This window comes from Cynocephalus volans, chromosome 12 (genome assembly GCF_027409185.1).
Source record: "Cynocephalus volans isolate mCynVol1 chromosome 12, mCynVol1.pri, whole genome shotgun sequence".
Classification (NCBI taxonomy): domain Eukaryota; kingdom Metazoa; phylum Chordata; class Mammalia; order Dermoptera; family Cynocephalidae; genus Cynocephalus; species Cynocephalus volans.
In genome coordinates this window covers 55,121,712-55,134,322 of record NC_084471.1, presented here as the reverse complement: position 1 = coordinate 55,134,322, position 12,611 = coordinate 55,121,712, and positions in this window count along the sequence as shown.

The window sequence follows — 12,611 nt, the reverse complement described above, 5'->3', positions numbered from 1 at the left end:
AACAGTGCTTCAGGCAGAGGGAATAGCATGCACATGCAAAGTTGAGTGATTTGCCCAGTCACATAGTTAATAACCGGCAGAGTCAGAGACAGGCGTAGAGCTCCAAGGGTCCTAACTGGTGGTCTATACTAGTCCTGTCCAACAGAACTTTCTGCAATGATGGAAATGTTCTAGAGCAGTGTGGTCAAACACAGTAACCCTTAATCAAATGTGGCTATTAAGCACTTAACCTGTGGCTAGTGACTGAGGAACTAAAATTTTATTTAATTTTAATTAATTTAGATGTAAATAGCCAAATGGGGCTATGGTATTGGAAAGTACAGCTCTACATAAACCAGCTCCTGGACTAGCCCAGGTTACATGCGGCATATGGTCATGAAAGAGGGGAGGAAATGATATTTTTCTGAGATGATAATAAGCACCTTGACCTCAGAGACTTCATTCATTCACCCTCTTGCTCACTCAAAAGCAAAAATCTATTGGGTACCCACTGTGTGTCAGGCACTGGGCTAGACCTAAAGATTCCCTGATTAACAAGACCAAGTTCCTGCTCTTAAGGCATTCAGAGTCTAGTAGAGCAAACAGATTAAGCAGTAATATCAATACAATGTGCCTAAGTTGACCGGATCTTGCTCTTTTAAGGTTGCTTCCAATGGGAAGGACTGAGGGATCATCTAACTCAACCCTGGCTGTGCTCAACGCTATAGGCAAAGGTCTTGATTTTTAAATTCCAACTGCTTTATACCCCAAGGACTTCAAATAAAGGGAGAGGGCTTTAATATAACACACTGCACAATTTTTTAAAAAATCCTCCCAATTCAGCATACCAGTATTAGAAAAAGAGGTAGATTTTCATTTATGTAGACTTTGGCTCTTCATACGTAGGACATGTATCATGGAGTTTGGGGAAGTTGGGCCCCAGTGATTAATATTCTTCGTAAATAGATCGTGAAACTTCTACTCAAGGATCTGGTAAGTCACAACAAATTTTAGTCAGAGCCACGCTGTATTTTTATGGGACTTTCAGGCATTAATGTTTGCTTCTCACTCAGGCTAAAGAGGGAGCTAATAACTTTTAAATATTTTTAAAAAGCACTTTGTCACAAGCACTACTGCTCACATACTTCAAACATTTAAACCTCTCTGCTATTATAAACAAAATGCCAACAGTTATTACATCATTGTAAAAAACACTTCCTGATCCTCAATTAAACTCAATTATGCCTAAACATTCAATTCCTGCAAATACCCAACTTAAATAGTCACTTCAAAATAATTTGTTTTCAATTACCAGGACCTACTGAATTACCTCCTCAAAACAATCACCTGGAAAAACTTCACATGCCAGGAAGAATAAAGAGACTTTCCCATTATAATCCCAGGACACTGGCTTAGGGAGCTTTTCTCATTGCTTTTTCCAATGGCTCACAGCTTGTCTCTTCATCGTGGAGACTCAAGGAACAAGAATCTAGAGGGTATGCCGCACAGAGCTAGTCAGTAACTATGAATGCTGCTATGGGCCAAATGTTCCCTCAAAAGCTCTTGTATTAGAAATTTAATCTCAATTGTAATGTTAAGAGAGCCGGAAATCCAATCATGGTAATTGAAAGGTGGAGCCTTTGAGAGGTGGTTAGATCGTGAGGACAGAGCCCATGTGAATGGATTGATCCATTCATGGAATAATAGGCGTGGTTGTGATGGCTTTATAAGGAGAACAAGTGAGAAGATTAACTCTTTCTTGCTCAGCCCATTCTTGCCATGTGATACCCAATGTTGCTGCAGAGTCACCACCAACAAAGGCCCTCACCAGATGTGTCCCCTAGACTGTGGACTTCCCAGCCTCCAAAACTGTAGGGAATAAATTACAATTCTTTATAAATTACCCACTTTACATATTCTGTTATAAGCAACAGAAACAGACTAATATAAGTGCTCAGCAAAATTAGCTGGTGGTGGTGGGGAGGGGGGTTCTTCAAAAAAATACAGAAGTAGAGGCTTCCTGCAGATATACTAAACAAGAACCAACAAGGGAGCCGGGAAACCTGTATTTTTAAAAAAACATCTCAAGGAACTCAAGAATGACCAGTTAACAGACTAGAAAATACTATCTTATTCAGTTAGCATATTTTATACTGTTTTATTACGTAATTTTCAAAGTGTGAAGTTTATCAACTGGGGCTGTCCAGTTAGCTCACTTGGTTAGAACACAGTGTTGTTACACCAAAGTCAAGGGTTAGGATCCCGCACTGGCCTGCTGCCAGAAAATAAACCCAACATTTCGTTTTCTTCAGAATTAGACAAGGACCTCAGAAATCCTTAATTCCCAAATAACTCTCCCTCTTCTGTATTATTGCTGACAGGGCATTATATTTCCACCACCATTGCTTACCTAAATTTCCCAATGTGTCTTATATTTCTTTGTTTACCAATGCTTCTTGCACCTCTCTCTTTCCTTCTGAGTTAAATTTTGTTCCCGTTAAATTATATCCTTTGGGTTTTTTTTCCATGAAGTTCTTTAGTGGTAAACTTTTTTTAGTTTTTGGATGTCTGAAAGTATCTTTATTTTTATATTATTTAAGAGTGAAATCTTAACATGTCATAATAAGCTAAAATGACAGTGTGTCTCATCAGCACAGGGAAGATACTGCATTGTCTTCTGGAATCCATTGTTGTTTATTAGAAGTCAGCCACTAATAATCTAACTAATCTAATTATCATTCCTTTAAAGGTAATCTGCCTCTTCTGTCTGGTAACTTTTATCATTATTTTCACATAATGCAGTTTTAGTGATGTGTTTAGGTACAGTTTCATATTTAATGATCGTATTTGGATTGCATGTTCTTTTTCAATATAAGGATGCATAATTTTAACTTTGAAAACGTGTCTACCATTGTCTTCAAATAATACCTCACTCCCACATGTGGGCTTCTCGTCCTACCTCCGTGTCTATCTTCCCTTCTGTATGCTTCACCTCTTGATCTCTTCGAACTGTGTTCTCAGTGATTTCCTCAAGTTTACCTCTATTTTTCTCCTCAGCTCTACTTTGCTGTTTTTCTCATATGTTAAGGCTTTATAAAATTTTAATGACTATATTTTTTATAACTAGAATCTATATTTGCCTCTCTTTAAAAAATCCTCTCTTTCCCCCCAAAATCTTTCTCTTTGCCCATTTCTTTTTCTCCTCTTGAATATTTAAAAAGCTTATTAAAAATCTCTTTCAGATTACTCAGTTGTCTTTATTCTTTTGCATCTCCTTGCCATCTTTTATGGGAGTTTGTTTCCTTACATGCTTCTGAGCTCATCTTCAGGGAGAGTTGTTTCCCATGGAAGGCATCTCTATGGGGAGGTTTAAAGTTTGCTTGTGGACCAGGTTTTATGTTAATTTCACATTCCCATATCATATACGTAGCATGAATTTGGAAACCATTCCTACACAGAATGGTCTTGGGGTTTGTTTCTTGCAAGTGTCTGTTTCCTCCCTCTTCAATGGCACAACTCTTACCTTGCAGACATAGTTTTTCTAATGCTCCATCAAGACGAACTTCCCAGAACCTAGCTTTGGGCAGGATTTTCAGTCCAGTTTTACAGCACACATAGGGTATGTGATTTCAGCATCTTTTCTGCACAGCTGATACTAACCTACCCTCTTGGCGTATTCCAGTTCCGTCATGTTCATAAGGAATTTGATCTTCAACTTCTACTTTGCCATCTCTCTTAGAGTAGGGATCAAAAGCATAGAGTCTAGGAGGAAATATTCTGCAGAGCACCAGGAGAGTGATGAGATCCTTGTGAAGCACGGAAGATGGAAACAGCACCATAGAGAGCAGAATAGGGCATCCAGTCATTGCCCAGCCACGGGGACTGGCTCAGAATCAGGTGGAGAGAAGGTAAGCTGGGAAAGATCCCAGCTGTTTCCACACCCACCACAAATGCCAGCAATCCCCACCACAAGAGAGTCCTCTAGTCTTCTGGGGACCCAGGCCCAGTCGGAGAGTACCTGGGAGTTAGTGTAGGTGTACAGTCTCAGTGGAAGCCCAAGGAGAGGAAACTCCCTCCTGCCCTGAGCATCTGCAACACAGTGCTGTCTTAGAACTGAACCTGTAGCTGGAGTGCGCCCTGGCCTGGACCTGGTGAGACTGACTGTTTTCATCTGGAGGCCCTGCCTGCATTCTCCTGCGTTCACATGGGCACTGTCGGGACCGTGGCCAAGGCTGCCTGGAGCCTCAGACAGACAGAAAGACCAAGACCCCAGCTTCTGAACCCAGGCAGCACTCCCTCCTCCATTAGGATAACAGGCAGACCAGCTGAACCCACAAGTGCCCACCCACACTAGTCCACAGCCAGCCCAGCAGTAGCCCCACCTCCTCCCACACCCCTGTATGTGTTTGCATGGATGCTGGCAGAACTACAACCCTGGCTGTTGAGCCTAGGCCAGAAAGAGGGACTGAGACCCTGGCATCTGAGCCCATGTGATACTCCCTCTCCTCCTCCCTGGAGGGGGCAGGCAGACAAACTGGGTAGAGAAGCCACCAGGAAGTGGTTATTCCTCACATACATGTGCACTCACCCTGTATAACCGGTGGACCCACAGAGCCCATGGGTGACTGTGCTAATAGGCAGCCCAGCTCTGGCCCCTTTTCCCCCCACAGCCCTCCACAGAGCCGTTGGGGCCTGCTGCTTCTGTGCAGGTTTGCTACAGACTCAACAGCTTATCTGGTGGCCCTCTACAGAGCTGCCAGGACCTGTTGCACCAGTGTATATCTGCTCCCAGACAGACAGGAAACCAGGCAAGGGCTCTGATGCTCCAAGGAAGGCCTCTACAGAGCTGCTGGGATTGGCTACACTTTTACAGGCTTGCACCAGGCTCAACACCTGATCAGGCAGCTACCTGCAGAGCTGCCAGGCCCCATGGTACCTGTGTACACCTGCACCTGGACCAACAGCTGATTGGATAACAGCTTTTCCTCCCCACAGCACACCTCTAGAGAGTTGCTGTGTCCTGCAGCATCTCATGCAGGCTTGCTCCAGGCTCAATAGCTGATCCAGTGGCCCTCTACAGAGCTGCCAGGATCTGTTGGACCAGTGTACACTTGCTCACTGACCACCAGTGGATCACCTACCCCAATAAGAAACTGCTGAGGACACCCACAGATAATTCCAAGATTGAGTAAAGCTGAAGAGGTCACATGAAGCTTGCACTATCACACTCACCTAGATCCAAACTTAAAATGCCCAAACTGACTATTGATATGGAACACTTCTACAGGGAAGAGTCTCTCCCCTCACAAACTACTTCTAAAATTAAAAGAAGTGACTATACCATCAAATGCCTAGACATCAATGCAGAGATATGAGAAGCATGAAAAAACAAGGAAACGTGACTCTACCAAAAGAAGAGTACAGTTCTCCAATACCATATCCCAAACAATAGAAAATTGATGAATCACCTGAAGAAGAATCCCAAACAACAATACTAAGGGAACTCAATCTGATAGTTGAAAAAATAGACAGAAATCACAATGAAGTTAAAAAAAATCCATGATATGTATGAAAAATTCAGCAAAGAGAAAGAAACAATAAAGGACTAAGCAGAAATCCTAGAACTGAAGAATTCACTCAATTAAATAAAAAAATACAACTGAGAGCATAAGCAGCAGGCTAGAACAAGCAGAAAAAAAAAGTTCTGAACTAAAAAATGAAGAAAACCTACAAAATCTTGCTGACAACCTTAAATGTACAAATATCTGTATTATAGGTATAATGGAAGGGGAAGAGAAGGGAAAAGACCTTGAAAGCCCATTTAATGAAACAATAGCTTAAAAATTCCCAAGTATTGAGAGAGACAGTCTTACAGATCCAGGAACGTCAAAGGTCCCCAAACAGATTTAACCCAAAAAGGACCTCCCCAAGACATATTATCATCAAATTGTCATATTATCATCAAATAATGAGCAATGAGATGGGACAGTAATCACCAATCTCTCAACAAAGAAAAGCCCAACACCAGATGGCTTCACTGCTGAATTCTACCAAACCTTTAAAGAAGAATTAATACCAATCATTTTCAAACTATTCTAAAAAAATGAAACAGGCCATTCTCCCAAACTCATTATATGAGACCAGCATCACCCAGATACCAAAATCAGATAAAGACGCAACAAAAAAAGAAAGCTACAGGCCAGTATCCTAGATGGACACAGATACAAAAATCCTCAACCAAATATTAGCAAGCAGAATACAACAGCAATCAAAAAGATTGTACACCATGATCAAGTGGGATTCATCCCAAGGATGCAAAATGTTTCACCATGTGCAAATCAATAAATGTGATACACCACATCAACAAAATCAAGGACAAAACGATATGAGTATCTCAATAGACACAGAAAAAGCATTTGACAAAATTCAACATCCCTTCATGATAAAGATTTGCAAAAATTAGGTTTAGAAGGAAAGTATCTCAACACAATAAAAGCCATATGTGACAAACTCACTGCCAACATCATCCTGAATGAGGAAAAGCTGAAAGCCTTTCCTTTAAGAACAGAAACAAGACAAGGATGCCCACTCTTACCATTCCAATTCAACATAGTATGGGAAGTATTAGCTAGAGCAACCAGGCAAAAGAAAGCAATAATAGGCATCCAAATTGGAAAAGATGAAGTCAAATTGTCCCTATTTGCAGATTACATGATCTTATATATATAGAAAAACCTACCAAAAACCTTCTAGAACTGATAAACAAATTTGGTAAATTTGCAGGTTACAAAATCAATACACAAAAATCAGTAGTGTTTTTATACACCAAACACAAACAATAAAAAAAAGAAATAAAAAAATCAAGCTCATTTACAATATCTACCAAAAGAATAAAATACCTAGGAATAAATTTAATAAAGGATATGAAAGATATTTATGATGAGAATTATAAAACACTGACGAAAAAAATTGAGGACACAAAAAGATGGAAAAATATTCCATGTTCATGGATTGGAATAATCAACATTGTGAAAATGTCCATACTACCCAAAGCAATTTACAGATTCAATACAATCCTCATCAAAATACCAAGGACATTATTCACAGAAATAGAAAAACAATCCTAATGTTCATATGGAACAACAAAAGACCCATCCTTTACCCAGATGTAAAGGAATCTTGAGCAAAAAATAATAATAATAATAATTAAGCCAGAGGCATAATACTACCTGACTTCAAAGTATACTACAAAGCTGTAGTAACCCAAACAGCATGGTACCAGCATAAAGACAGACACATGGACCAATGGAACAGAATAGAGAACCCAGAAATCAACCCACATACTTACAGACAACTGGTCTTCAACAAAGGCACCAAGAACATACATTAGGGAAAAAGAAAGCCTCTTAGGCAAATGGTGCCGAGAAAACTTGATATTCATGTGAAGAATGAAAGTAGACCCATACATCTCACCATATACCAAAATCATCTCAAAATGGATGAAATACTTAAGTATAAGACCTGAAACTATAAAACTCCTAGAATAAAATATATAGGAAACACTTCAGGATATAGGACTGAAAAAAGACTTTGTGAGTAAGATCTCAAAAGCATAGGCAATGAAAGGAAAAATAAACAAATGGGATTTTACCAAACTAAAAAGCTCTGCATAGCAAAGGAAACTATCAATAGAGTGAAAAGACAACCTACAGAATGGGAGAAAATATTTGCAAACTATACATCTGACAAGGGATTAATATCCAGAATAGACAAGGAATTCAAATAATTTAACAGTAAAAAACAAATAATCTGATTTTAAAATGGGCAAAGGAGCTGAACAGACATTTCTCAAAAGAAGACATACAAATGGCCAACAAATATGTGAAAAAAATGCTCAGCATCCCTAATTATCAGGGAAATGCAAATCAAAACCACATTGAGATATCATCTCACCCCAGTTAAGCTGGCTACTATTAAAAAGACAGAATGGTGGCAAAGATGTGGAGAAAGGGGAACGCTTACACACTGTTGGTGGGATTGTAAATTAGTGCAGACATTATAGAAAACAGTATGGAGGTTTCTCAAGCAACTACAGATAGAACTACCACCAGATCCAGCAATTCCACTAATGGATATATACCCAAAGGAATGGAAGTCATCATGTTGAAGGGATACGTGCACTCCCATGTTCATTGCAGCTCTATTTATAATAGCCAAGATATGGAATCGACCTCAATGTCTGTTGACAGATGACTGGATAAGGAAAATGTGGTATACATGCACAGTGGAATACTACTCAGCCATAAAAAAGAATGAAATTCTGCCATTTGCTACATGGATGAGCTTGGAGAAAATTATGTCAAGTGAAACAAGCCAGGCACAGAAAGAGAGAACAGAAGAGCAGGTTACTAGAGGCAGGAATGGGAGAGGTGGAGGGGGTTAGCAAGAAACTGGTTAATGGACAAAAGGAATGATCACGTTTTGCAATGATGGACATACTAATTATCCTGATCTGATTATCACACATTGTTCATGGGTATTGATATTCAACTCTGCACCCCACAAATATGTTTAATCAATTATTTTCCAATAAAAAAAAGTAGAATGGTGATTGCTGGAGACCTGTGAGGAGGGGTAATGAGAAGTCGATATTTAATGGGGACAGTTTCAGTTTTGTAAGATGAAAAAGTTCCAAAGACGGATGGATGGTGGTGGTGGTTGCACAACAATGTGAATGTAGTTTATGCCACGGAACTTTGCACTTAAAAGTGGTTACGATGGTCAGGTTTATGTTACGTACATTTTACCACAATTAAGGAATAATTTAACTAATAAAAAATGTTGAAAAATGTATAAACATATAATTATAAATATATAATTATTATTCAGTAACACCATGTGATTATTTTTGGCCTATGAGGTATTTACAATTTTGTGGTTAAATTCCAAATATTTAGAGATTTTTCAGATGTCTTTCTGCTATTGATTTCTAGTATAATTTTGTTGCAGTCAGATAACATACTTTTAAAATTATCCAGACATGTTTTAAGGCCTAGCATTTGACCTGCATTTATGAATGTTTCATGAGAACTTTAAAAGAATGCACATTCTGCTTTGGTTATGTGAAGTGTTGTGGAGATTTCAATAAAGTCACACTGGCTGATAAAAAAAAAAAAAAGCATAGCGTCTAGATTTTGACAATTTGGAATTAAAATACCACCTCTGTCACTTAATAGCTGTAGAACTTTGGAGAAGTTACTTAACCTCTCTGTGCCTCGGTTTTCTCAACTGTAAAATGGGGGTAATAATTGTATCCTCATGGGGTTGGGAGGATCAAATAATATATGTGAAATACTGAGAATGGTCCTGGCATGTGGGGAGCATTCAATATGTGTTTGCTATCATTATTTCTCGCTTTCAAGTTTTGCTAAATATTAAACTACTTTTGTTAACACATTCTGTAAAGGTATATGTTAACATATATTTTAAATATACATTATTTTAAAAATATATTTTATTATGTTACATATGTATATATTTGCTTTATATATTTTCTTTCATAATTTAAAAAATATGTGTTATATAGATAACATGATATTTTCATTCTGTTGGAAAAATGTGGCCTTTGTAAAGTGAGGGCCCCGTAGTAGCAGGATACGGGAAGCTTACATTATACTTAGTTGTTATATACAGGATTTGGGGCCCCTGACTTCTCAATGGTCGAATTCTTTTTTCCTCATTAAAAGCTCGGCTGGGCTCTGCTATCCTTCTCTACTTCCCATGGCTGTCACTGCTAATCTTCACAAATTCATCTTTATTTTGAAGGTCATGAAACTCCAGAGATGTTTAGATATATTTGAGCTGGCAGGAGAATTATTTTACTTCATTCATTCCTACATACAAAAGGTTTTTTATTTTGTGTTTTACCATTTTATTTGACCACACCAGCAAGTCTGTTTAACTGAATGTGGTATTTTCACAAGAAATAATGATCTGAGGGAAGGGGGCCTGTTCCCGAAAGCGGGATTGTGGATGCTAGTCTTGGCTCCATTTCTGGGGTTTATTAAAAGAGTGTTTATAAAACCACTCTATTTGTATTTACTAAGAATATTAGTGGGAGAAAGGGGTAAAAAATGGCCTAGGGCTCAAAATTCTCTGAGGATAAATCAATCATTAAGTAGATCATATTTACATGAATAACCAAGACTCGATGCAACATGTCAGCTACTCAGCTCCTAGCCACAGGTCAGCAAGAATTTAAATGTACAATCAACCTTCTCTCATTCCTCAGAAATAAATAAAAAACTGGTCAACTAACCAGCAGGCTGCTCTGAGATTTCTTGAGTAGACGGGTCTGAAAGAATTATTTCACCAACCTTATGTTATCCTTTAGCTTTCTAAGCCAATTAGAAATCTTGGGGAGCTGACTTGCCTGTTTCCTGTAGATGACACAAAGAGCACCATTTTTTGAGGGCTCTGTCTCTCCTTCCTTCCTTTTTCCCTCTTGGAAGCCCAGCAGTAGCTTTGTACACTGTGGGGACATACATTTTATCAGAGGCCCTTATCATGCATTAAACACCAGTTTTGGCAGAAAAACCACCAAAGACAATCTTGAACTTGGGTTTTGACTTTGGGAGTTTGACTCCATAAGATGGTGTACAAAACTATGTGTGAGGATATATGCACATTTTGGGGGCTGGGCTTGGGGAAAGGAGTGTGTAGCATCATGAAGGGTCATGGAGCCAAAACATGGTGAGGAATCCTTTGTCTGGGAATTCCTTTCCGCGTGTTTTCATTTAGTCTACAAAATGCTAAATGGGTAGAGTCACTAACACAGGGCATGGTTTTGATGTGTATTACACAAAAACGTTTCTAAACTATAAAACTGAGTTGAGTAGGTTGTTTCATTTGTTTTGACTTTTATAGCTAGACCTACTGTTTTATCAGAAGGAATCAATATATGGTAGGTAGGTTAGAATTTAGAATTTTAATCCCAGTTGTATCACAGCATCATTAATCCATTTATCAATTAATTCAACAAATACTTATCAATAGCCCCATGTGTCAGGCACTGTGCTAGGCTCTGGAAATATAATAAAGAACAATGCAGACACAGTCTCTACTTTTTTGGAACTTATAAGTTATATGCCCATAACCAAATATCTCTGTCTCTCTGAGAATCATTTTTTCACCTGGGAATGTGTTTTATAAACACTAATGTTTTGTGTATATTAGAGATTACACACGCACACACACACACACATACACACTGGCACAAGTATCTTTCAGTCACTGCAAAGGGTAGTGAAGGACTGATGAACTTTGATAAAAGACATAAATAATATGACATAAATCTTCATATTTCTCAAAAGGGAGGTTGTGTGGAGACTTTCTTAAGAGTGACTCTGAGAATGACTGAGGCTTCCTTCAAGAATTTTTGGAGGGAAGCAAGTTATAAACGCTAAATATGAGCATTTTTGATCCTCTTCTGTGGGCATGCTATTGAGCTTTTCAAGCAGCACTCGGAGGACGATCTGAAAGACGTCAAGGTCAAGGATGGACACGAAACAACCTAATAGCCCAGAAATGCACCAAGAGTACCCTCCTGCAGAAATACCTACAGCAGGCTATTCTGTGAGCATTCTCTCACAAGAAAAGGCTCTATGGAGAGAACGGCTTTGAATGACTAGTTTGTGTTGGAGGAGGGAGATTGGCCTCAACTTCTCTTCTCCATATCCAGTTTTCTAAAATCGTCCTGATGTGGATACTCTAGATCTAGAGATGGCTGGACAAAAAGAGATAGACAAAGGAGATCAGAAATGCTCCAACAGTCTCGTGTGTGCCTCAGCTGTGTGCCTCATTCTTTTCTAGACCAAGGTACTTGTTACGTGGAAGGATAAAGACAAACGGTGTCTTATTCTCCAAGGTGCTTAAATTATGACATCCAAAAAAAGAGATAGAGTATTGTGAGACAGGAAGGGAATCCAGAATGACAAATTAAAATACTAAATCCGCCCATCTCTCCCGTACCCACTGCTACCACCACTGACAGAACAGTCACCAGCTCTCACCTGGGCTATGGGCAAAGACCTGCCGATTGATTTCCTCATTTTTTCCCTCTCTAGACTTCCTTCAATGCATTCTACATGCAAAAGTCAGTGATTTGTGCAGCTAAATTCAGATTGTGTCTCTCCCATGTACTGTTTAAAACTATTCTGGGTTTTCTCTCTGCACTTAGAAGAAGCCCCAAACCCTTTGCGTAGATCTACATGAGCTGGTATGATCTGACCCCTACGTGCTCATCAAAGGCACCTCCTTCTCTTCCCCTCTCTCCCTACACTCCACCCACACAGGCCTTTTTTGATTTCCCAAACTTTCAGAACTTCTTTCTTCCTCAGGACATTTGCATAGGCTGTGTCCTCAGCCTGCAAAGCTCTTTCCTGGCTCATTCCCCCTCAGCTCCAAGAGTCCTCCCTGGCATCCTGTCTAAGGCAAATCTCTGCCCTCCATCCCCCCACTTTCTTTTTCTCTAGTACAGAACTCTGGTTATTCCATTCAAAGCACCTGCCCTAGTTTGTAATTTATGTACTTATGTACTTATTTCTTATTGTCTGTCTCCATGACTAAACGAT